Source organism: Tympanuchus pallidicinctus, unplaced genomic scaffold, assembly GCF_026119805.1.
Source record: "Tympanuchus pallidicinctus isolate F22 unplaced genomic scaffold, pur_lepc_1.0 scaffold6, whole genome shotgun sequence".
Lineage (NCBI taxonomy): Eukaryota > Metazoa > Chordata > Aves > Galliformes > Phasianidae > Tympanuchus > Tympanuchus pallidicinctus.
In genome coordinates this window covers 16,860,812-16,888,789 of record NW_026294780.1, presented here as the reverse complement: position 1 = coordinate 16,888,789, position 27,978 = coordinate 16,860,812, and the positions used below count along the sequence as shown (strand labels likewise).

Genomic DNA, 27,978 nt, shown 5'->3' with positions numbered 1-27,978 from the left:
CTCATAGTGATACATGAAATATGCTAGCTAAAACTAAGGATGAAAAAAAGGCTGATGCTTACCTAGAATGTAAAAGTGGGTGCTTAAGGTAAAATATACTGGAAATTATTCCAAAAAGAACTAAAACTAACACCTTTCTTTTAAGATTTTGACGTGCAATTCTTAATTATCCTATACAAAATTCAAACGTACTTTTAGATAAAATGTGTACAAAGAAGTAATTCTAAATTGAGTTTGTTATCAGTATTTATCAACAACTTATTATATGCTCCATCATTTCTTTAATTTGTCCATCTGAACTATTCACATGAAAATGTATCTGGATTAAAAAGAAAAAAAACAACTGTACAAAGAAGTTGTAAAGTGTTGATTTCATCAAGGACTTTTACACATTATATACATTATATACTCACCTGTAAGGGGTAAAAGGATCCTGGGTAAAAGCCCAGGAACTGGCGGGACTCATTGAAAGGTGTTCAAACTAGGTAAGAAGGGGGCAGGGGACAAAATGAGGGCTGCTGAGGTTGAGCGGGTAGTTCGAGGCTCAAAACAGAGCTTGATGGGTGATGAGGTGGAGTTCAAAGGGATGGAAAGTGGCAGGGGGATGCTGCTTCCCTAAAGTGTCTGTACACTAATGCGCACAGTATGGGAAATAAACAGGAAGAGCTGGAGATCTGCTTGTGGTCACATGGCTACGATCTCATTGCGATCACAGAGATGTGGTGGGACAGCTTGCATGACTGGAATGTTGTCATGGAGGGCTATGTGCTTTTTAGGAAAGATTGGCTGGCGAGGCTCTTTATGTGAGAGAGCAGCTAGAATGTATTGAAATCCACCTGGGGGAGAGCGGTGTAGCAGTGGAGAGCTTGTGGGTGAGAATCAAGGGGCAGGCTGATATGGTTGACACTGTTGTAGGTGCATACTACAAGCCCCCTGGATCAGGAGGAGGAGGTTGATGAGGCCTTCCATAAACAACTGGAAGTAGTGTCATGATCCCAGGCGCTGGTGCTTATGGGGGACTTCAGTTATCCAGATATTTGCTGGATAAGCAACATGGCTAGGTACGCATGGTCCAGATGGTTCCTGCAATGTGTTGATGATAACTTTCTGATGCAGGTGGTTGAGGAATTGACGAGGAGAGGGCTACTGCTGAACTTTATTCTCACTAATAAGAAAGGGCTTGTCAAGGAAGTAAAGGTCAGGGGCAGCTTGGGTTCTAGTGACCACGAGATGGTGGAGTTCAAGATCTTGAGCGGAAGAAGCAAAGCAAAAAGTAGGATTGCAACCCTGGACTTTAGGAGAGCCAATTTTGATGTCTTCCAGGACCTACTTGGATCTATCCCGTGGGCTACATTGTTAGAAGGCAAAGGGGCCTGTGAGAGCTGGTCAGCATTTAAACAGCTCTTCTTCCCAGCTCAGGATCAGTGCATCCCTGTGAGCAAGAAATCAGGAAAGGGTGGCAGGAGACCTGAGTGGATGAGCAAGGAGTTCATGTGCAAGCTCAAAGGGAAGAAGGTCCATGAAATGCGGAAAAAGGATCTGACCACTTGGGAAGAATATAGAAATGTTGTCAGGACCTGCAGGGGTGCAATGAGGAAGGCTAAAGCCCGCCTGGAATTGAATCTGGTAAAGGTGATAAAGGATAATAAAAAAGACTTCTTTAAGTATGTTAACAGTAAAAGGAAGACTAGGGAGAATGTGGCTCCCCTACTAAGTGAGGGGGTTGTTCTAGTAACGAGGGATGCTAAGAAGGCAGAGATTCTGAATGCCTTCTTTGCTTCTATCTTCAGTGACAAAGCTCTCCCTCAGAAATCCTAGAACCTGGAGGTTTGTGAGAGGGTCTGGGGAATGGAAGACCTCCTTTTAGTCAGGGTAGAGGCAGACTGAGAGCAAGTAGGCAACAGCAATGTTAATAAATCCATGGGACCCGACAGGATGCATCCACAGGTGCTGAGGGAGCTGGTGGAGGTGATTGCTGAACCGCTCTCTGTCATCTTTGAGAGGTCTTGGAAAATGGAGGAGGTTCCTGAAGACTGGAGGATAGCCAGTGTCACTCCGGTTTTCAGAAAGGGCAAGAAGGAAGATCCAGGTAATTACAGGCCAGTCAGCCTGTCAGTGCTGTCATTCAGCGAGACCTGGACAGGCTGGAGAACTGGGCAGTAAGAAACCAGATGAGGTTCAACAAAAGCAAATGTACAGTCTTGCATCTAGGGAGGAATAATTGCATGCACCGGTACAGGTTGGAGATGACTTGCTGGAGAGGAGCTCTGCAAAGAGGGACCTGGGTGTCCTGGTGGATGACAAGTTTGTCATGAGCCAGCAGTGTGCCCCTGTGGCCAAAAAGGCCAATGGCATTCTGGGGTGTATTAAAAAAAGTGTGACCTACAGGTCGAGGGAGGTGATCCTCCCCCTCTACTCTGCCCTGGTAAGGCCTCATCTGGAGTATTGTGTCCAGTTCTGGGCTCCACAGTACAAAAAAGACAGGGATCTCTTGGAAAGAGTCCAGTGGAGGGCTGCAAAGATGGTGAAGGGCCTGGAGCATCTCCCCTATGAAGAAAGGCTAAGAGAACTGAGTCTGTTCAGCCTTGAGAAAAGAAGACTGAGAGGGGACCTGATCCAGGTCTATAAATATCTAAGGTGTGGGGGGCAGAGTGGCGAGGCCAGACTCTTTTCAGCAGTGTATGGAGACAGGAGAAGGGGAAATGGCCAGAAACTGCAGCATAGGAAGTTCTGCACAAATGTGAGCAAGAACTTCTTTATGGTGAGGGTGACGGAGCACTGGAACAGGCTGCCCAGGGGGGTTGTGGAATCTTCTTCTCTGGAGACATTCAAGACTCACTTGGACACCTACTTGTGTGACCTGGTGTAAGGAACCTGCTTTGGCAGGGGGGTTGGACTTGATGATCTCTGGAGGTCCCTTCCAACCCCTATGATTCTGTGATTCTGTGATTGTGAAAATTGTTTAAGTCTGAAAATAAAATATGGTTCTTCCAGTTAGCCTAGATTCTAAAAGGACTAACATTAATATAAGGAACAACAAAAAAAAATTTTGCATGATTACACAAAATAAGGTCATTAGTAGAGATCCATTATTAAAAATGAATTAATTAATTAATTTTCTTTTATTATTATTATTATTATTATTACTATTGTTATTATTATTATTTTAATGACCAGACTACTCAGTCAACAGGAAAAACTATAAAAGGCAAGGAAAGACATGAAAACCCTTACAAATTCATAAGAATGAGAGAAAAAAGGAATATGCACGTTTCACCCTAATGTAATATTTATTAAGATATCGACCTTTAAAATGTGGGTTAATTATTCTTGTTATCTTAGTCACCTAAAGAAACTGCAGAAACTACTGTAGAGGACTGAGGACAGACAGCAATCAAAAGGAAAAAAAAAAAAAAAAAAAGAAGTCCAGTATATTTGAAGAATAAATTGAAATAAATAATCTGATTTCATTTTTATTTGGTCTTTAATAAGAGTCTTTATTATATGTATTTCCTAAGAAAGTTGTCCTATTGTTGACAATTTCTCCTCGGATACCACTAAATAACTCTGACCTATTAAGAGTAAAAAGCTATGTTTTCAGCTGGATAAATTTCTTAAAATAGGCAGTTGTCTGAATAAGCTATTAAAATCTATACATTTGTATGCATATATTTGTTTGTTCCCAAACTCTGATAATTTTGCTTCAGTTTCTTGCAACAGGTTTTGTTTCTGTTCTTTATCTCATAGAACTAAACAGGGTCTTGGCTACATGTTACGAATTTTATGAATTATTAACTTCAACAAATATCTTTTCAAGATTACAAGTAAGAAAATTATTTAAGGAAAAATTGCTCTTGCAATTTTGGCACAATGTGCTTACTATTTTCAGTTACGTATTACATTTGTACCTTCCAGAAATCTATATGCTTTTCTGATACTTTGAATTTCAGTAATATTTGACAGCATTTACTCTTCAGATGAAGGGTCATGTGGGAACTAAGTTCCCATTAATTCATTCTGCTACAGGGCATAAACTTGATTTGAGCCATACACTCTTCATTTGAAACATACTAATGAATATGAAACATTTTTTCATCATTTCATAATTTTCCCCATTGTAACAATTTTTTTTTTAATTTAGAAATTGATTTTGAATTAATAAACATAGTAGTAATTCTAGCACCGCAATATAATGCATACTGAGACATTACAAAGATGACTGTATAAAATGAAAAAAAAAAATACTATTCTGAGACTCAAGGAAGGAAGCTCCTTGAAAAAGATGAGGAATTACCACCTTGAATAGAAACCTGGTGAACCAGAATATTAATGAGAGCGATGTCTTAACAAACCGAAGACTAAGTAAGAGAGAAATAAAACATTTGATTATAGACATTTTTCAGCAGATTGTGAAGGACTTGAACAGGGATTTTAAGGTCAAGAATTCCTAAATCTTTATTTGCCATTTTACCATTATGAGTGACAGCAGCCTGCAATATTTCTTCAAGTAGGTAGGGCAAATTTTAGGAGACTGTGTCTGATTCTATGTGAACCTTTGCACTCAGCTTCATTATTCATTAATGCTTTCACATTGTTTTTAAGTTAAGGTCACTTTCTTCCCTAAAATACGAGACCATTTTTATCTCATTTTTTCATATCAGTTATAGGAGAGATTATGATTAATTTTCTGTCTTATCAGTTGCTTTTTTTCAACAATTTCAGTGTAAAAAAGGAGACTATTAATACTTCATGTTTCCTGCGTGGTGCCAAATATAGAGACCCCACAAGTGCAGCATGCACTTAACTTCCTACAATTCCTAAGAAAAGAGAAGAAAAATCCTTAGCAATATGAGTAATCAACGTGGAGAAAAAAAACAACAGCAACAAAAAACAAAGACAAGACAGATTTAAATAATCATGATAACCTGTCATTGCTTCATCTTATTTTATTCTGAAATAAATTTATCTGGGTTTGTATCATCAGTTCTCTCACTGGCATCTTACTCTTTACTTAACATTTCCTTCTTTTAGATTTGCTCATTTTCCAATTTCTTTAGCAGTTCAGAAACGCATCTCCTAACCATTCTTTCCTGCAGACCTCCCTCAATGTACTTCCTTTCAATTCCCTGGTGTCCACAATACACTTTATCCCACAAGAAAAAAGGAACAAAATGTTACTGGTCTGTGTTTTTACAGCCAATTTGCTATAAATCACTTTCCTATGTGTTATATAATACAAAGTACAGTACATCATCTTCAAGAACAAGGAGGCTTCTTCTCAACTATTTTTAACGGATATCTGTTTGCGTTCTCTTTCCAACGTCTTTCTGCAACTCCCCTGCTATCTTTCTCATAGCAGAGATTTTTTTTCACCCATGTGGTCCAAATCAATTGAAATAGTGGACTGTATTTTAAAAATTTATTTGCTGAATCTGTAGCAGTAGGGTGTTGGGTTTCTTTTTTTTTTTTACGTTTTTTAAAGATTACAAAAATATATGCAACCGAATATGCAGTGTGTGATACATGAACTACTGAAGTTACTTTAAGCTTACAAATTTGATTTTTTAATAAATGATATCTTGAAGTGTTATTTACATCTTGTTAATGTCACACTTTTGGACTGAATATTGAATAAATGAATACATATATACTTATTTACATAAACATATTTTGCTGCCACTTAGGTAACACTGATAAATGAAAATAACAATACATGGTCCTAACTTGGAGTAGAGGGGTAAGTCTTATAGCTCAGAAAAGTATATGCAAAATCTTTTTGGAAAAAGGCTTCCAACATGGCTTATTTTCCTGTCAAATTTACTGTCTTCTTCCTTAGAGAAATTTTTAATCTATTTTCTTTATACTTTCATACTAATGAGATAATTGAGTACATTTTTTCCCTTCTCTTGTTTTTGTTTCTAGCACAACTTGAATTACCAAACATAGCAATTTAACAACATTGCCCAACACCAAGCTTAACTATTATCTGATTTTAGGTCTGTCATTTCATTTTTTGCGATATCTCATCAATGTTAATTCGTTTTCAACTAGTAAAGCCTCTTAAAAGCTAATGGTCTCACAGAAAAACCACTCTGGAATTTTGTCTTATGAAGCAAAATTACAGGAACCTGTAGTTTCTTCATTTTGTCTACAAAGTGAACTCACACAGCTTCTCTCTTTATGGCTTTCTCATGAACTAAAGAAATGTTGACTCCTATAAGCCAGGATTCAAGAAATAGCAGGGAGTTTTCCTTTATGAGGCTGGTACTACCATATTTTATTCAGTGATATGAAAGCTGAATAGTGCTTGAATTAGAGTGAGCTATTGCAGTTAGGAAATTAGCAACTGTCTCTAAAAGGCTGAAAAACCTAAATGACAGCCACCAATTAGGCAGTGCCTGTACTTAATTTTTATCTCAAATCCCATGACATTGAAAGCATTTTCTTTCCACTTTTATATTTTTATTGCAACTGTACCTATTTCCAATTCTTCCTGATCTCTTCACACCTATAATGTCAACCAACAACCACCAAGAGCTGGAGGAACCTGAAAGTAAATTTCCTTTGTCATGCAGAATAGTTAGTTGACTTACTGAGCATGTTCACACGGAACTGTATACGCAAGTGTGCAATGAAGATGGACTGCTGCTTTGGTGGACTGCAGAAAGTTTATCACAGTGATACCACTGAAAGCAGCTTCCCATGTTTTAAAACTCTGTACATGAAAAACTTGTGGAATTAATTCCTGGTGACAGCTAGTATTTTAAAAGCACGAGAAGATAAGTACAGTAATTGAAAATCATGGATGTGACATAGTGTTAAGAAAATTAAAAAGAAAATAATTTAACAGATTCTGTTCTTCTACCTGATGGCCATGTATTACTTCAACCATAGGTATGATTGGCCACAGATATTTTCTGTCGTTCTGCTAAGTTTGGAGTACCAGAAGTCCTGTATCCCATTTTGCAAGCTCCATCCCTCTAGCATGTTCAGAACACTATATTAAACTTCCACTGATAACGTGTGTTTGGGGCATGGGAAGAAAGGTGACTGAGATACCTTGATGAGTCTGGTAAATAAAGAGCCCCTCCCCTAAAAAGGATAAAATTACAGTTGGGTAACCAGAAATTATTAGCAGTGAATGGAAAAGTATATATGATGGTCATTGAGAGGGGGATAAATTTCATTGAACTTGAGATATCTGTAACATAGGCACATACATTTGATCAATTATCTTTTCTAAGTGTCCGCTTCTCTGAAATGACCACAAGAGAGATAGAAATAGGACCTAAGGATACGTGAGGTAGGTCCCAGTCTTGATTTCCTTTTCATTGGCATTTTTAGCTTTATAGAAAACTTACTACATATGCACCAATACTAGCCTTTTTTTTGCATCAACCACTGTTGGGTATTAGTCTATTCTAGATTTTTTTATTTGGAAAAAATTATGTCAACTTGCACTTGAGACTGTTTGCATGCAGTTTCAGTAAAGCCATATTTTCCCCTTCTGAAGGCAAATAATATACTTTCAGAATGTGCTAATTACCGTTAGAGTGTCATTGAAAATATGACAGTCTATATTTACACTCAAATACCATGTTTATAGCTTGACTTTTTAAATTTTATATTCTTAGAACTAAATGCATCCTCCCCTTTCCTTCCTCCCCTGTACACACTGGTCCAGAACTAATAAGAAATGAATCAGCTTCCTGAAATGCAATATAAACTTCTGCACACTTTATATCCTATTCTTCCAGCTGTTGCCAAGACAAGATTAAATCTCTTTAGAACTTGTGGACTTAATATATAATCAACTGGAAGAGGTTTATTGCAAATGCTACACAAAGTGACTGTTAAATTTACTAGATACTAACTTCCCATGGTTTTCACCTATATGCTTCATTTGTGCACTGCCATAGCTTAGAAATTTATGAACAAGAAAGAGCTGTTGCAGTTCCAGAATGGGACTGGTGTAGTGCTGGTATACATACACACTCCACTGATCTAAATCCTGCTTGTAGAAATTAAATGAAGCATGTAGCAAAAACAAAGGTTTTGTTATTGCTCTTGGCACGTGGTATAATAAGATACAATATGGCAATATTGCCGCATTGGAATGTGTTCATGTACTGGAATAGATCTAAAAGAAGAAGAAAAGAATAAAAAAAGAACAATATTTTATTATAGTTGTTCTCACATAATCTATCTCAAACGTCATTCTCATAATTAACTCAAAGTAATATAACTGCCATTTTTCTAGTGTAAACCAGTAACTGTGCTTGTGCAGGCTTTTGTTGGATTGCACTGGTATTTAAAATTTGCACCCCCATAAACTGACTGAATTCTGACACAGTGCCCTCTGAAGTGGAACAATCTCAAAACATCATTCCTCACTTACAATGGACATTCAATTACAATTATATAGACCATAGTTAAAAAATGCAGTTTGAGTTATTTCTTTAGATATTTATTTCTCCCAGAAATTGGGGCCCCCAGTACAGGAAGGACATGGAGCTCTTAGAGTAGGTCTAGAGAGGGGCCACTAAGAAGATCATAGGGCTGGAGAATCTCCCCTATGAGGAAAAGTTGAGGGAACTGGGACGGTTTAGCCTGGAAAAGAGAAGACTCTGGGGATAACTCATAGTGGTCTTCCAATACTTCAAGGGAGCATATATGCAGGATGGGGAACAGCTGTTTACAATGGTGGATAGTGGTAGGAAAAGAGAGAATTGTTTTAAACTGAGACAGGTGAGGTTGAAGTTAGATGTTAGGAGGAAGTTTTGCACTCAGAGGGTGGTGACGCACTGGAACAGGTTGCTCAAGGAGGTTGTGGATGCCCCATCACAGGAGTCATTTCAAGGCCAGGCTAGATGTGGTTCTGGGCAGCCTGGTCTGGTGGTTGGCAATCCTGCACATAGCAGGGGGGTTGAAACTAGATAATCATTGTGGTCCTTTTTAACCCAAGCCATTTTAGGATTCTACAATTCTATGATTCAATAAATATACAATGAGCAATGATGTTAATTTCCTGCTATGTGGACTGTTGGTCCAAAATTATCATGAGCAAACCTGACCTGAGTGACCTCTCATAAAATGGTTGAAGATGAAAGACACTGCTGATATTCTGTTTAAGTTCTCTAAACAACTGAGTTTAGAGAATCAGCATTCTATACTAAATATAGGCTGTGGTCTAGCCTATGCATTAACAACATGTGCAACTGAGTGAGAGGAGCTGACTGTAGATGTAGTTGTCCACAACTTTAGTACTAGCCTTGCCAGACCCTTGGAAGTTAAGATGATTTCTTCTACTGCTTCCAAAATGCTGAAGATTGTGTTAGAGGTTATTCTTAACCAGTATAACTATGGTTCACACCATAAAAAAAACAATAAATAGCAAGTCTCTTTCCCTCTATCAGCTTTACCTTTCAGCCAAATGTGTTTCTGTCTCGTGGGAATATTTGTGATATTCTCACAGGAATACCTCAGACTGAAATAGATCCTTGTATATTATAATGGCACATTTAACAGCTATTTATGCAGAGCATGTATAAATGGAACAGAGATTATCATTCTTATATCAAAGTGTTGTTTTTGTTCCATTTATATACATGCATTTTTAAGTTTGTGGCCAATATATAAAGAAAAAGAAAGTAATTCAGCACTCTTCTCTGATCTTGTTCATGCAAAATTCTGAATTAATTCAAAGGGACTTTCTGCAGTAGCTATACACTCCAATTCTTCACCACTACATCCACAGTAGGAAGGCACTGTTTCATAGTAAAAGGATTCTGTAATAGAATTCACTGTGAGCAAAACAAAACACTACAAAATCTGCAAAGTTACTATTGTTATCACAAGCTTAAGTTATTGTCCAGCTTCACAAATGATCCTATAAGGAAATAAAAAATATCATGCTTTGCTGAGATACATGTAATTATTTTTTTCATTGGTTTGTAATCTTATTTAGTAACATTTTCCTTATCACAAATGGTGTGAGAATTAGAAACCAAAGAGTTTCAGGAAGGGAATGGGTAAATGAATACTGTAATTTTCTGGAGAAAAGAACGGAACAGGGAGTAAAATGTACTAATAGAGCATATCCAGTCACAAGAAATTTTGAAAAGCATAATTTTTTGTTCAAGGAGAGATATGTAAGAGAAAATAAGTGACTAAGATCATGGTAGAAATCAGGAAATATATTTTCAAAAAAGAGGTTCTGAGAGAGAGAGAGAAAGAGAGAAAAAAAAGTTACATCTAGGGAGCATTTCCATTGTTGACTACCACACCAAGTACTTCCTCTGTCTCCATACAAACCAACAGCTTACAAAGGTGGTAGTGAGTTGACATTCACAGTAGGGATGAAAGTAAGAGAAATGAGGAATAGTGCTATGTTCTCCCCATCTACCCATCTTAAACTGATTGAATCAAGTCCATTCTCACTATTAAAAACTCAATTTTACATAAATGAAAACCCAAGCAATTCATACAGTTATTTTTTTCAGCTTTTGGGTTGATTCCTTCTTGAGTTAGTGCCTAAGATTTACTGTTCCCTGCCACCAGTGTTCAGACAACAACAAAGGAGAAATGATGAAAGGAAGACAGCATGATCTAAAGCCTTGTCTTTGGATGTAGAATGTAACTGAAAATAAAAAGTCTGTAATTTTAACTTTTCCATAGTCTTTCATTTTTTAGCACTGAATGAATATGGAAATAGCAGATCACTCATTGTAGGTAAAGTTCCACTTTTACTTGAGTTTATGTAACCTAAGACCATTGATTTTTTTTTCTGATGATGACGTGCTTTGTGTTGCTGACCATGAACAGTTAGAAAAAAATATGTAAGGAACATGAGAAGACAATGATGCAAGTAGGCTTTGCAAGGAGAAAATCAGAAGGGACAAAGCCCAGCTAAAGCTTAACCTGGGGAAACATAGTGGTGAGAGATGAGGAAAAGGTTGAGATATTAATGCTTTTTTGCCTCAATCTTTTTTAGTAAGGCTCATTGTTCTTGATCTGTCAAGCTGGAAGACAGAGAGCAGAATGCAGCCCTTATAATCCAAGGGAAAATGATTAGTGATCTACTATATCACTTGAACATGCTATTTTCTATGGGATTGGGCAGGAGACACCTAAGAGTGCTGAAAGAATTAGCAGAAATGATCACCAAGCCTTTCTAATAATTTACAAGCAGACACAGCTATCTTGGGATGTTTCAGTTGGCTGGAGGATAATGAATGTGATACCAATATACAAGGAGGCAAGAATGAGGATCCAGGCAGTTGCAGGCCTGTCAATGAGTAAATCATCTTGAGTGCCATCATATGATATATACAGGGCAGACAGGTGGTCAGACCCAGTCGGCATAGGCTTCTGAAAGGCAGGTTCTGCACAACTAACCTGCTCCTTCCATAACAATTTGACACACTTTGCAGACAAGAAAAAGGGTGGAAATGTTGTTTACTTGGATTTACAGCAAGATATACTGTTTTCCATAGCTTCCACCTGGAGAAATTGTTTGCTCATGGCTTGCGTTAAAAACCAGCTAGATTGCCAGGCCCAAAGTGTCAGTGAGAATGAAGTTTAATCTGTTTGTCAGCTGGTACCAAGTGGTGCTCTTTAGGGCTCAGTACTGAGGTCAGTTTAGTTCAGCAATATTGGTGAGGGGATAGAGTACCCTCTTGGTAAATTTGCAGAAGACAACAAGTTGTGAAGAAGTGTTGATATGCTTGAAGGACTGGATCTCAAGATTGTAGGGGGATCTAGGCAGGCTGGACTGATGAGCCATATCCAATTGCGTGGCACTCCACAAAGCTAACTGCTGAGTCCTGCGCTTGGATCATGCAGTAGTATAGTCCTGGAGCAGAGTGCCTGGAAAGCTCCATAGCAGAAAAGGAATTGGAGATGCTGGTCAACGTGAACCAGTGGCTGAACATGAACCAGTAGTGTGTCCAGGTAGCCAAGAAGGTCACTGGCAACCTGGAATGCATTAGAAATAGTGTGGCCAGCAGAAATGGGGAAGTGGTTGCTTTTCTGTATACCACATTGATGAGACTTCACCTTGAGTACTGTGTTCAATTCTGAGTCCCTCACTACAAGAAAATATTGAGCTGTTGGAACTCGTTCAGAGAAGAGCAACAAAGCTGGTGAATGAACTAGAAGTCAAGAAATTTGAGGAGCAAGTTGGGGAACTGAGCTGCTTAACTTGGAGATAAAGAGGCTGAGGAGAAACTTCATTGCTTTCTACAATTACCTGAAAGGAGGCAAAAATGAGGAGGATGTCATTCTCTTTCCTCTGATGAAGAGAGGTTTACATTAGGTATCAGAAGAGTTGTTATACATGGAACAGGCTGCCTGGGAAGTGGTGGAATGACAATTCCTGGAGGTATTTACATGTCATGTACGTGACACTTAGTGACATGGTTTAGTGGTGGACTTGGTATTGTTAGGTGATCATACAATCATAGAATCATAGAATGGCTTGGATTGGAAGGGCCTCCAAGGATTACTAAGTTCCAACCCCATAGCCACAGGCAGGGGCCAACAAACCCTAGATCTGGTACTAGACCAGGTTGCTGAGTACCCCATCAAACCTGTTCTTGAACACCTCCAGGGATGGAACATCCACAACCTCTCTGGGTAGCCTGTTCCAGAATCTCACCACTCTCATAGTAAAGAACTTCCCCCTGACATCCAGTCTAAACCTTTCCTCCTCAGCATAAAACCATTCCCCCTTGTCCTATCACTGTCTGCTTTGTGAAAAGTTGATTCCCCTCCTTTTTATAATCTCCTTTCAAATACTGGTAGGCTGCAACGAGGTCTTCTCACAGCCTTCTGTTCTCCAAGCTGAACAAACCCAGATCCCTCAGCCTGTCTTCACAGAGGAGGTGTTCCAGCTCTCTGATCATCTTTTGGCCCTCTTCTGTACTCTTCAACAGATCCACATCTTTCCTGTACTGGGAGCTTCAGATCTGGATACAGTACTCCAGACAGGGACTCATGAAGGCAGAGTAGAGAAGAACAATCACCTCCCTGCTGGCCGCCCCTCTTCTGATGGAGCCGAGAATATCATTTGCTTTCTGAGTTGCAAGAGCACACTCCTGGCTCATGTTAAGTTTTTCATCCACCAGCAGCCCCTAGATCTTTCTCTGCAAGGCTACTCTCAATGAGTTCCTCTTCCAGTCTGTATTCACATCTGAGATTACTCCTATTCAAGTGCAAAACCTTACACTTACACTTCTATACAAGTGCAAAACCTCCCAACTTTGCTAAATTGAACCTCATTAGGTTCACATGGACCCACCTTACAATCTGTCTAGGTCCCTTCTGATGGCATCCCCTCCTTTTTATATGTCAACCTCACCATTCAGCTTGTGTCATCGGCAAATTTGCAGAGAGTGCACTTGAGCCAGTCACTGACGTTATTGATGAAGATGTTGAACTTGATGTTTGAGTATGATGATCTTAAAGTTTTTTTTTTTGTTTGTTTGTTTTTTTAACTGTAGTGATTTCAGAAGTCTATGAAGTAAAGGCTATATTCTTTAAAATATTGAAGAAATATATAGAACAAGCCACAACTCATATAGACATGGATTCTTATCTGAAAATAAATAATAGCTATTTAGTCTCTAGAAAGTCTATGTGTTCCTTTGAAGCATGTGCAAATGCTTTGTTGACTAATAGTACAAAACCATAATATAAAACTGTGCCTAGAAAGTAAAGCAAAATTCTACGTAGCATACAAATTTAATTTTTGACTCTCAGAAAGACTGTTGACTTGGTTTCCCACTATGCATCTGATGTTTTTTACATTTGTACGTATCCCCTAAATCAACTATTATTAAGAAACTGACTTTGTAAACAGTTTTAGAGCACTTCATTAAAAAAAAAAATCAAAAAGGGTAAGTCCAATCACATAGAGGAAGGAAGAAAATAGAATCTAGCTGAAAGTTAATGATCAGAAAAAAAATCAACATTTAGTACAGTAACAATGCATTCTCAAACTGCAGATCTGTTTAAACAAAATTTCTCCATGAAATCTTTTTATTTCTTAATTCTTAAATGTGTTGCTAGTTAACACCTTGATCCCAGTGTAACAAAATGCAGTTCATAACCTGATAAATGGGATGTTGGACAATTTCTTTGCTAATAGCTGTAAAATTATAGATGTTTCAGCAACATGCCAAAAGTAGAAGGGAATGAATGGGAGAAAAATCATAGCCTGCCCATATAAACAGGTAAGGATATCTACTCCTGCATTACTGCTGCTGCAAAATCACTATCACCGATACAGGACCAGAAATTTTCAAACTGATATTTTCATTGATACAGAAGAAGCAAAGAAAACCAAATTAACCTCACACTGGAGAAAGCCTTCTAAAGAATTTTGAAAATGCAACCATATGAAAAAGTAACAATATCCAATTTAATATTTAAAATATTTTTACTCATTCTACTGGTCAGTTTGGAAAACGAAGTTTCTCTGCTTCTCAACTGCCGTATTGTATTTTTAGACACAGTACCTTTTTGTGCTTCTATATAGAGTAATTTAGAACAATTCAGTTTTTTATAGACAGTATAAATCAAGTCTCCAGATTTCATCTCATCCCCTAAAGAATCAAAGGCTTTCTTGGTTCTGGTTTTTTTTTGTTTTTTTTTTTTCTCCTTTCTCTTTTCCAGTTGTTTGAGACTAGACTCCTTCGAGCCTTCCATTGAGATTCTTGAAACAGTCTTGATCTCACAAGTCTAGTTTCTGGGTAGGGGCTACTTTTGTTCATATTAATAATGTATGAAGCAATACCAATATTGACTTTTTCTATTTATAATAGCTCTAACAATTACACTGTGATATTATCTTTAATCTTTATTACTTAGCCCCAAACAAGCCCCAGTACTGTGTAATTTAGCTTTGAGAAGAGAAGGCTCCAGCAAGACCTCATTGTGGCCTTCCTGTACTTGAGGGGAGCTTACAAGCAGGAGGTAAACCAGGTAAACCAACTTTTTACAGTCTGACAATGACAGGACAAGGGAAAATGTCTTTAAACTAAGAGGAGAGATTTAGATTAGATGTTAGGAAGAAGAAATATTTACTCAGAGGGCAGTGAAGCTGCCCACAGAAGCTGTGGGTACCACATCCCTGGATACTAAAGGCCAGGTTGGATGGGGTCCTGGGCAGCCTGAGCCTGCCCCCTGGTGGGGGCAGCTATACCCACTGCAGGGTTGGCTGGAACTAGATGATCTTTGAAGTCCTCTCCAGACTAATCCATTCTATTATTCTATGATTATATGACATGATTACAGTGAAGATGTTCAAAAAGCATGCAAGGATGCACCATTAAATAGTTCTGTAATAGTTGTTGTTAGACTTGCTTGAGATAAAGCAATTCAGATATCCTGATATAGTTTAGTCAATTTAATACACAAAATCTCCAATTTTTTTCTACTGTCTTATTTGCTGTATATATAGAAACAGAGATGGTGTATGATGTACTTTTCCTTCTACTTTTTATTTTCCTGAAGAAAAGAGAGGAAGAAAGCAGAGGCAGGTGGTGAAGAAAGCAGTGGTTTTCATTTATGAAGCACTTATGAAAAAAGGTAATATGTTTAAAACACATAAAACAGTTTGAAAGCAACCTGGAAACAGGATTTAAGTTCTCGACTACCAGTGTCCCTTGATACTCAGTTGGTTTCACTGTGGTGTCATGTAACAGTGACACATTCTGGCTCCAGACCTGCCAACTCTTCCAGCAGCCCTGTCATGTTTAGTGAAACTATTCATGTGCACAAGGTCTTGCAGAATCAGATTCAGGCAGCAGAAAGTGCAGATGCGGAGGAAATGTGTCATGAAGGAGCACATATTTGCAGATCTTATTTTGACTTAAGTCATATTTGCACTTCCTTCAGTGTATGACTTAAACTAAACCATATCTCTCTTTGCTACGTCTGACATTTTCTCCCCAGCTTTCCACTCGACACCTTAATACAGAAAAAGATGCAGTTCTAAGCATGTATTATGGTGCCACTTGCAATAGTTCTATATAAAAGCATAAGCTGCTTTTCTGTTTTTCAGATTCATTTTTATCCCCCTTCTAAAATTCATAAATGAAAAATAATTTATATGAAAACAGATGGATGAAAAGCTGTATTGGATAGAAAATGTCAGGCCAGCTCAGCATTTCCTAAGTGAGCCATGTGATGCTGTAATAAGGTCCAGTAGAACCATAAGACATTTGCTCATTGTTTTCAAATGTTTTATTTTGAAAAGTTACTTTTTACTTTATGCCAGTTTTTATTCAGCAGAATCACACCTTCTCAAAAACTGTAGCATGCTATGAACATTTATATTTAATTATTTTAAAGGATTTTTTCTAAGAGGTATTTTTAGGTGAAGCTCTTTATGAGAAATAACGCGAACAGCATGCTTGCAAGTATGGGGCTTTTTCTTTCAAGAGAAACAAAACATAACCCAAAATTTTAATCAGCAAAGGCTCAGCATAGGCTCAGATCTTTGCAACCTTAGACATATGCAGATTTTTAATTTTTCTAAAAGGGCTCTAAAAAAGGGGTGACAGAGAGGGAGAAGAGGTGAAATTAGGTGAAATTCCGTTATCACGATCTTCCATTTAACTTGCAGAATAGCTCACCTGGTTTATTCCTTTTCAGCTGCAAGAATATTTTACTAAACATCCATGGTATTTATGAAAGACAGATGTTCATAAAAATTATCTGGTTTATAATGAAATCAATGTCTTTTGTTTTAGCAACTGAAGCTGAAGCTATTCATTTTTAAATAATAATAATAATAATGGGGCTGTAAGCATATTAAAAGAAGAAGAAAAAAAACCCTAAACAGTTCCATTTATGTTTGTGCATTTCATATAATGATAAACTGCTTGGGCTTTGATTGACATGTGACCTCATTAACAAACTTGTATGGCTTTTTTTCCATAAAGGAATTTGAGCAATATCATCACGTACAATCTTCCCTCTGCTTAGCAGACTCTGAGCAAAACTGAATCTCCAATTAATTTCATGAAATGTATGTGCTAATGGTTTCACAGAGTTGTTTTCTTTGAAGAAAATAAAATTGACTGCAGCATTTTGGTGCATCATGAGACCAGAATCATTGTAATCAGGAAGAAACATGATGGCAGCACAACAGGCACAGAGAAATTATATTTCACATCATTACTGTGTCAGATATGGCTAGAAAGTAAATCTATTTTTAATTTTAAAAATTGTATAAAAGGTTACAATTTTGCCTAGAAAACATTAAAAGTATTCTAATTAAACCTTCCTGAACCGCTGTATACTAAATCAAAATTTTAGAGTTTGCATCAAAAAAGCTGTTCTCTTTTCATCATCAACTTGTAATGCAATACAAATGAGCAATGAGAAATCACTTCCAAAACCTACATTCAATGTGCTGAAGTTATCTTAAAACACCAAAAAGAATGATTTTCAAAGTTGAAGTAATATATACCTTGGAAGCAGCTGTTAAATAAGCTTTGAAATCTATTATTATGATTAACTAGAGAGTTTACTTTGACTGTACAAGTAAAATCACTCCCTATTTAATGGCAACAAAATACAGCTTCTTATCCTATTCTGAAACTCAGTTTCCATTAAATAATAATTTTGACTAACAAAATAGAAATATCATTTTTATGTTACATGTTTGCATATGTGAAATGTCACATTCTGTTATTCGATTAAATTTAGTACCCCAATGTACATGTTATCAAAGAAAAAAATAATATTAAATATATCACAGTTAATATTTTAGCTTGATACAAGAAACAAAACTGTTCTGAGTTTCTGTGATTTAATATTCATTGCTTCAAGAAGTATTTTTATCAGAATTTTTTAAAATTTTTGTTCACATAAGGTGCAAATATCTCAAGCCCAATAATTTTCCACTGCCTGTTTAACAGCAGTATCATAAGCATTCAGAATGTGAGCAGGAAATTGTTTTTTATTTCTTGTCAAACACAGATGATTTTCTCACAAACACCAGCATGCAAACACACACATACAGATCACTACTGAACAGAATGCCACACTCATAAGTAAAGTCATACATATACAGATATAATTGTATACTCCCTGTGAGGAGATATTTAAACTATCCTCATAGGAGACTTCAAATGCTTTTGAACATAGAACATTTAATACTTATTACCAGTGGAAATATGCATTATAGAGATGTCTATTATATCATTTGTGGGTATGCACATATTCTTGTCTGTATAAAAGGATATTCATTCATTTGTGCGTTTTTATATAGAAACATCTGTAGATATGTGATGCAATCCATCACCATAGCTAAGTATGTATCCAGATAGAATTTCCTATGGTAAGACCAAATGCAAATATTTTTATCACCATTTCATCATAAAGTATCCAAAATCTCCTAATGAGACACTACTAGTATGTAATACTAGTATTTAAGACCACTCAAGTCTACCCATTTCAATCCAGATGAGTAAAAAAGAGAATACCCAGCCTAATGCTGAAGGAAGGCCCTTCATTATCTTCTTCCATCTATGTTGAGACAAGTTGCATTTGAAATAAAATGCAATTTCTTTGAGCATCAAAACTGCACATGTTCTGATCAGTAGGCCAATCAAATGGGCAAAGTTTAATCAAATGCCAAACAGCTTTTTTAAAAATTCCAGTCATTTCAGATGGTTTGATGTTAGGACTAGATGATCTCAGTGGTCTATTCCAACCTTAATGGTTCAAATTCTACGAATGTGTGTTATTTAAAAGGAAAATTAATTAAAGGAAGCAGTACTTTATTATTTTTTTTTCCATTAGAAATGCCAAGTGAAATCCAGACAAATATCACTTAAATATGCATTTAATGTGTGATTGTCCACTCAGAAAAGTCATTACTAATGCTGATTCTGACACTGTCCAAATCTGAATTGTATTAACATTTCACAGCCTTGCTTTCTCCATTAATATCATGGTTTAAAAATTCCTTCAGATCTTGTTTCTCAACAGAAATAAGTGGAAAAAGAACTAACTGAAGTAACATGATTTAGTGACATCATTCGTCATTATAGACATAAATGAAATGTGAAGAGAATATGAAAAAGGGATTGTCATTTCAGAAAGCCAAATGCCTTTATTTTTCCTTTTTTTATTTGTTTGTTTGTTTTATTTTATTTTATTTTTTTAAGTACTTCTCATTTGCTGCAACAATCCTAATGCTTACATAAAAGGAATCAAGTAATTATTTTTTTTCTGAATATGAGAGAAGCATCATTGTCAAAAAATCCCTGCTTTCTTTCCTGACTGTTCTCTGTATGACTTTGCAATCCTGAAATATTTACATCATGACAAAAGCTGTGATATAATTCCAGAAATTTTACAAGAGGTTCTCTCAAAAATTTTCCACCTCAGTTGATAAGACATATGATATTCCCTGAGCATAACAGCTTTCCTGCCAAAAAATAAAATATGTTTCTACTTACTGCCAACCCACCTAACTCTACCTAAGTAAATTACTTTCCAAATCCATCAGCCTTTCCATACAAAACCCTAAATCCATTCCTTCTTTCTCAACTCAATATGCATCCCTTTACCTGCCAAATCACAAAACACAATTTGATGGACCGAAAACACACTACAGGGATACTTCTCAATAGAAGCACGAAGGGAGTTAATTCTATGAATGATGGTCCCACATGATGTATGGACTGTAAAGCTGAGAATGAGATCTCATCTCTTTTGGCGTGCACGGATTTTCTCTGACTACTGATGACCTATGCAGATGACATGAAAGCATACAGGCATAAAAGCGCCAGAATTCGGAATGCTTTCCCAGTGTTTCCCAGACCAAGAAACAGGGACAGTGGCTGCCAAACAGCCACTTTGAACTACAGCCTCTAGAAAATTCAAAAAGCATTGCTCCTCAACAGATATATCGGGAAAATTTCTAGATAAAGAAAGATCACCTTTATAATTGTTTAGTGTATTCTAAGAGCATAGATTGAAAGGTTTTATTATAAGTAGTGAAAATATGGAAAGCACATAAGATTTTCCCCCTCCATGTCCTTTCCTTCTTCTAAGATTATGCTATCTAAACATGCAGGTGAGATTAAAAACCCCTTTTTCCTACACTGCTGTTTAGCTAAAAACTGTGATCAGTCTCAGGGAATCTGTACTACTGTGCGGGATGCCAGAACTGATGATCACAAATGGTGCAAAAATAAACTTTGGAGAGTAAGATTTTACTACAGCCACCTCCAGCTATTTAAAAAACTGACCATTGGCAGGGAAAGAGTTGCAGAATCAACCATGAGTTACGTAGCTACAGATGTTAACACAGGAGATAATGTCATTGTGAGGAGCATAAGAAGGAAGCAAAAGCAAAAATGATATCACAAACAAAAAAGGGGAGGGCAAAAGGACATTGACAGTCAAAAGAAATGGAATCTAGAGAGAATTTTATAAAGGCGGAAGAGAAGTCTCAGCCCACTCCACCTAGAAGTGAGCACGTACTTAAGTCCTTAGTCAAACAGTACTTAGTCAAATAGTTTGTGGCCTCCGTGGACAGTCAATCAAAGGCAGCAGATGGTATTATTATAGCTCAAGCCTGATGCCTCTTGAAACAGTCACTTCAGTGAGTGCGTTTAGAACTTAAAGTGCAGAACTTCATCCTCCTGAAAAAGATAATCTGAAGATCTCCACTTCCTGAGGGCATGGGCCTACTGATGCAGGTTGGTGGTGGGACAGTTCTTCTTATTCAAACAGTGTGAAGAAAAACAGAACAAACCTTAAAAGTAAAGCTTAGATTTGAATTCAAAACAATAAGAACTTATCAGTGACTACACAGCGCAGCTGGAATATAGGATACTTAACAGCTGTTTAGAATTTGTTCTTCTTAGAGTGGAGCATTTCTGCCCTATCCTCAAATCATTAAACAATAGGGTTTGTTTGTTTTTGCCAAATTCGAGCATCATTTTACTCCTGAAATATAGCATCTCAGTACAATTATGATTTTATGCTAATAGGTCAAAGAGATTGTTTTAGATTCTTTTCCAACCATAGTAATCCAAACAGACAGACATTTATGCACAGCAGTTCACAAACTGCAGTTTATCTGGATTTATACATACATATGCAGTCTGGATATACTAGCCCTATCACAATATATCTAATTCACAACACTCCTACCTACATTACAGGTAATTATAACTTTATTTTTCTTTCATGTCCTCAAAGAGTACAAACAATTTACCTGATGTTCTGAACACTGAATTAATATCTTCCTGTTAGTAATGACAGATAAAAAGAAATGACCTATTTTTGTGATTTATATATAAATATTTCCACATATTTCTCAGAATCCCTTTTTACTGCTTTCTAAGCACCTCTGGTATCATTCATTTTCCTCATTTCTTAAATCTTAGTGTTCAAGTCTTCCATTTCCTCTATAAAATTGCTATAAGTGGATTAAAAGACAAGCATTAAAGATAAAATGTATTCTGGATAATCAGATGATTAAATGCTAGCAAAATACAGGACTGATCTCTGAGATGCAATTCATCTCTTTATAAATAAATTTGATCCTTCCAGGCAATACCTAAACAAAATATTTACACGAGAACTGGAATTCCTTGAGTAATGTTGTAGCTTGGAAGAAATTGCATTTCCTCATGAAATCTGAAGGAAAATGATAAGCAAACAGCCATTAAATATCATTTTCAGCTCTTTGCAAGATATACTTTTAATAATTAAAAAAATTACCAGAACAAATCAGTATCTTTGATTCTGTCTTTCAGCACTGACCAGAATAACATATGAGGTATGCAAATAAGATGTGAATATTCAGATATCTGTATTTTAAAAACATAGGTAAATACGGAATAATCTGTTCTTCTATATTAGTTTTCCTTGGATAACTCATCAATGAAGATTAGGTGCAGAAACTTGATCATGCTTGTAAAATATTAAATGAAGTTAGTTACAAACTCTTTTAAAACTCATATCGTGTCCATTCACACACTTCTATCTATTCTAATAGACTCTTTTAATCTATTTTAATGTAGTGCCATGCATTGTATTAAATTAGAGGAAACATGATTTTAAGGGCTATATTTAACAATATATTACAGATTTGAAAGCTACATTAACTTTTATTAAAGTTAAAAGTCATGTCCCACAGAACCAGAGAAGGGTAATACTAAGTGTGCTCTCTTGCACATATATGCTGTAACTGCATATAATTTTATTTAGATGATTATGCTAGTCTCCTGGGAGATATCAGTTAGTTGGTGCCCAGAAATTGCCACTGCAAACTAGGATTTTTGCCACTTGGTCGAATCTGTATGGATTTTTACAAAGAAGAGAATTCCTCACACATATGTTTCTCAATATACCATATTGCTCATTATCCTGTTCCAAATTTGTGATGCTTTATAGTTCTAAAAACATTTACAATCCAAGCCACTTTCTTGAAATTAAATGAACCAAACCAATATGAACTCAATCTAAATAAATTACCAGTCTATATTATTTCAGATCACACAGTCAGAATGGTAAAAATCTGACAAGACTGGTGACTTCAGAAAGCAATCCAATGTCAGCCTCACCAAATAACTTTCTATTTTTCTGTATTAAAAGAAGAATAGTTGCACCTTTACAGGCAGATAATGTTTGCCCAGCTCATACCCACTCACCTCTTTGTCTGTTTCCTTAGAAGCCTTTCTTGAGTACTCGAGTTACTTGTATTTCTTTCCTTTTGTAAATACTACACAGTAAGTCTCACTAAGTTACTTGCTGTTAGCCTATACATTGAAGTTAATGGACTTGGAATCCAAATCATCAAATACCAAATTGTAGCAGAACCAGTCTGTAGCAATTAATAATTAATTAAGCAAAATCAGAGAGGAAAAAAAAAAGGCACAGCAAAATGTTATGTCAAAAGCTCTGATGCAACGAAAAACTTTTAAAATCTGTTAAGACCACGTTACAGTACATGGAATCATAGAATCATTTAGGTTGGAAAATACCTCTGTGATCATCTAGCTCAAACATCCACCTACCACCAGTATTTCCCCACTAAACCATTTCCCTCAGTACAACATCCAAACATTTCTTGAACACATCCAGGGATGGTGATTTAAACACATCTCTGGGCAGCCTGTTCCAGTGCCTGACCACTCCTTCTGAAAATAAATTTCTCCTAATATCCCACTTGAACCTCCCATGGCACATCTTCTGGACCATTCCCTCTAGTCCTATTGCTAATTACACTTCTGACCTCAATTCACTCACCCAAATCATCAACAAAGACATTAAACAGGATGGCCCCTGATACTGACACCCAAGGAACATCACTTGTGACCGGTCGCCAGCTGGGTTTAACTCCATTCACCACTACTCTCTGGGTTTGACCATCCAGCCAGTTCTTTAACCAGCAAAGACTGTGCTTTACCAAGCCACAGACTGCCAGTTTCTCCAAGGGAATACTATGGGAGACAGTGTCAAAAGTTTTTCTTAAGTCTAAGTAGACTATATCAACAGCCTTTCCCTCATCCACCAGGTGGGTCACCTGGTCATAGAAAGAGGTCAGCTTCATGAAGCAAGGCCCACCTTTCATGAGCCCATGTTGGCTGGGCCCGATCCCCAGTTGTCCCGCATGTGCTGCGTGATTGCACTCAAGATGATCTGTTCATCTTATAAGCCATGTAAGGTCAATTTAGAAATATCTGTTTCTAACTAATGGAAAGGATATAAAACAAACTGTAAACATAGAAATAAGCTTTATAAGCTAACCTAGGAAACTGTAGGATTCTATGCAAAAAATTCTATGTCAGGACAATGACTTCCGAAACTACTTAATTGCTTCAAACATAATTAAAAATACCTGGAGAAATTAGGTCTTACATTTCTTTTATTTGTATAATGAGTGAAGTGTTGGAACTGCTTCATGGGAAATACTGGCCAGTTCTTCTTATGCAGACAAGGGTAGTATTTAGCTTCTGTTGAACTACATTTACTGTCAGTCTGACATTCTTAAACTTGAAAATTCAATAACCTCCCTTCCATAAACAAACTGTCAACAAGAGTAATGGAAGACTGTATTTTTGTGACAATTTTTATAGTTTATTTTATCTTTCCGGGGCACACATCTTTTTTGGAAGAACATTGCACACATAAAACAAGTGTACAGCTATCACTAGTAAATGGGCTTCTTCTTCAGTCCTTCATCTTATACATTTAAGGATTATGATTTAAGTAGTTTGAAAGCCAAATTACATGTCAAAAAATATAACCTGAATCTCTGTGAGTTTAAATGCAGCTCCATGCTTATCACACTAAAATAGGAGTGATTTTAAAACAATAAAATCAAGAAAAAAAGAATGTGATTTGTTGCAACTTATTCATGATCAACATGCAGATTATTCTGCAGCATGATGGCTTCTCAGATGAAAATCAACAATAGCAATGTGAAAGAAAATTGTTCCTATAAAGTGATGTTCTACCAAAAAATACAGCCAAGTGGTGGGACACCATACTGAAATAAGGCTTTCGTTCCTCCACATTACTTAGGCCTCTGAATTATAAGTCTGAGTCAAGTAGGAACAGTGTTGTAATACTCTTCAATATAATTAAGATCTGAATATAATTTCTACAAGCCATCTAAGAAATTGTCCTTTGGGATCTTCCTCTTTTACTATTAAACATTTATCACATTCTTAGTGATAGATGACCAAAATTTGATGGGCTACTTTATTTACATTGGGTCGAATCTTGTGCTTAAAAAAAAAACAACAGCTATTAAGAAGCTACACAGAGCAAATGCCACCATATGAAAGAAAAGAGATGTTTTTGAATTAATTCTGCACAGTAACTTCTGGCACATAACTTAATTTGGCAGTTCAGTATACAGAACCACCATATCATACCAGTTTTACTTCAACCAAGTACTGCACTCATTTGGAGACAAAAACTTGTCACCTTCTCATGATGCATCATGGCAAACTGCACACACTTCAAACAATGTATATCAACAAATAGATGGTTTAGTTTCACAGTGTACATTACAGGGAAGATCTTCCCTGACAGCCTATTTGTCAGTGCGTCGGATGCAGCACTGTAACACCAGACCATCTGGAGGTTCCAGTGAAAAAACACATAGGGTGAAATTCCTCCTTCAGCTACTGCTCGCTAAAAGAAGACAAAATAATTGGCCTTCTCTGCAGTTTGTCATAACATCAGTAACTGGGGATAGACTGTGTTACTTTTACTTGTATTGTTTTGAAGAAAAAATGCACTGTGGTGGTAAAAGCAGGGGATCAGAAATTAAGATTGCATTATGATAAAACACTGCAAATATTTTGTCCTCCATTTTTTTAAAGGGAAGAATGTGCATTTCATGAACAGGTATTTTCAGTCTTCAAAAGGCATAGCATAAAACTCATCAGACTATTCAAACAGCAATTTTCATCAGATTTCATGATGAAGGCATGCACGTTACTGAATTATTTTGACTCATTTGCATCTAATGACCCATGGTCACTGTTGAGTTACGAACTCACAGTGCTTGAAAAGATTAAACTCACTAATATGTTTATTGCACTTACTGGACAGGTGGTGTTTTAATAGCAGTGTTATCTTAGAATAAAACACAAGTTTCATAATTAGACAGTGTGAACTCTATTGCACATTACTGCAGACCAGTCTGGCACAGAGACACAATGTAAGAAAAGAGTTATCTGTTTTTACAGTAATTTTTCTTGTGAAAAAAAAAAAAAAAAAATACTGCTCTCTGGGGGAAGTAGTTGTTGGTAGCATGGTTAGTCATGTAAACCATATAAAACACTCAGAATGAAATACCAGTAAAAATGTTCAGATATTTTTGGTTACATTTAACAGTGTGCTCAGAGATTAAAAACAGATATGAATTGAACAATATATCTGTGATGTAATGAAACAACAGTCCCACAGTATTCATGCCATACTTAGTTCAGAAACAAAACACTGAGCCATTTAGGCTTGCTCGAATTTTCTGTTACAGACATTGAGGAATACCAAGGGTTCTGTTCTACTCTGATTTGCTGCTGATTAACAGTAGAAGAAGCCAAACTTAGAGCTTTTAAGAACAGATGGTGCTTCTTTCCTCTTCTTTCTGGTCAAAAATTCAGAGAAAATAAGGATGATGACGGATGTAGATAGAGAAGAGAAGCAACTGTAAGAGAAAAAAAGTTTGGCACATCTTATGAGCAGCTATAGAGGCAAATTACACCCATTTTCCACTGTGGGTGTGCAAGTTTGAGAATTCACAGATGGCTTGGAATGCAGCTCCTCATCAGAGTGTAATCTATGTCCAAGACAGCATGAAAAAGGGGTGCCTAGTGACTAAGAACATTTTCCACTTTTACTACTAGAGAGTTTTCCATCTTTCCCCTCTTTATTTCCAAATCAACAAAACATGAAGTGAGAATGAAGTAAGAATGAAGCATTATGAGAAAATGGACAGTGTCAGTATTTATTCAGATCAGATGACTAAAGGTTGTTTTCACTCTGGGTTTCCTAAAGCCTGAGGGGACTTGAGGAGTTCTCATATCTTCCCACCTACTCCTTATAAATAAAAGCATGACTCACTTTTTGAAATTTGTGAGTCAAATGAGTCATTTTTTTTCCATAATCAGCTTGTGACACCTTAAAATGGTGGTCTTTCCTCTATCAAGAGGACAGGAGCATTTCAAAAATCAAGAAAATGAAACCAAAGGTAAAGAGAGGTACTCCACTCTTTAAGAATCTGCTTACACACAAAGAAAACTAATCTCAAATTTGCTGAATAAGTGTTAAGTCAATAAGTAGATGCTACAGTGTGGAATACAGTACTTGTTAAAAAGATATTATCTGTTTTCATTCCAAAGGACAAAGAAGTCAGTTTAGATCTTGCTGTTTCCAAATATATGCCTACTGTAGTCCTTTCTTCAAAGTCCATCTTTCAATACGTGTTTTATATATGAAGATGTTCTATTTGCTATCCAGTTGCAGCAAGGCCTGTTCCTTTGGACTTGTAGTGGTCCATTCCCTAAGTTGAAACAAGTGAAGCTGCACGCCATCGTAACACATCTTCCTATTGATTAGTGTTATGAAATAAGTGAGAAACTTGTTTTGGTCTCTGCCTATTTCACCACTGGAGTGAAACTATCTCATACTCCTATTTACTGCATAATTTTCATTCTGTATGGTGACCCAATTGTAATTTCATCAATACAGCCCTGCTAGTCAATCTATCAGTGCAAATCAGCTGTAGTAGCCTTGCTGAGCCCTTATTAACTTCTCACACAGAGCTCATGGGGACTTTAAGAACTAGAAATGCAAAAGTACACATGCTTCACTTAGAACAAACAAATCTCCTATGTCTCATCAGATAGAGCCATTTGTCTTTTCTGTAAAGAACTCCAGCAGTGTCCTTTAACTGTTTTTCACCACATACACTGTATCTTATTCTGTTTAGAGAATGGATGGGGAGAAAGGCAAAATGTAAAATGTTTCCAAAGCTAAGACAGCAGCAAGGAAGATTTTACCATGGTTGGCTAAGTTTCCAGTGGATCTCTCTTGGGATACATATTATATCTCCTGTCTTTTTAAAGTCTTATCCAGTCATATTAGCAGCATGTAAATGTTCAGTATTGTCAGTCACTGAAAAAAAGGACTGCTAATTGTAATCTTACTAATATGCTAAACTACTCATATGCTAAACTACTAATAAGTAAGTAATGCCTAATAGTATCATAAATAAACAACTGAAAACATGACAAGTAGAGCAGCATGAAATTCAAGCTCATAATCCAAAGCACTAGATTGTTTCTGCCTAAATTTGTTGTTGTTTACATTACAGAAAACTGCTATTTCCACAAAACTTTACTTCACTAAATTCATCCAGAACATAAAACTAGATAGAAGCATTTATTCTCCCTCCTTGTTGCTAATGAACTGCTGAGAAAT

General features: G+C 36.6%; 1 protein-coding gene across 1 annotated transcript in view; it reads right to left on the bottom strand.

The window, feature by feature from the left end:
- NALF1 (NALCN channel auxiliary factor 1) overlaps nt 1–27,978 on the bottom strand; it is a 444,365-nt gene that overhangs the window by 281,078 nt on the left and 135,309 nt on the right. The window lies entirely within an intron of this gene.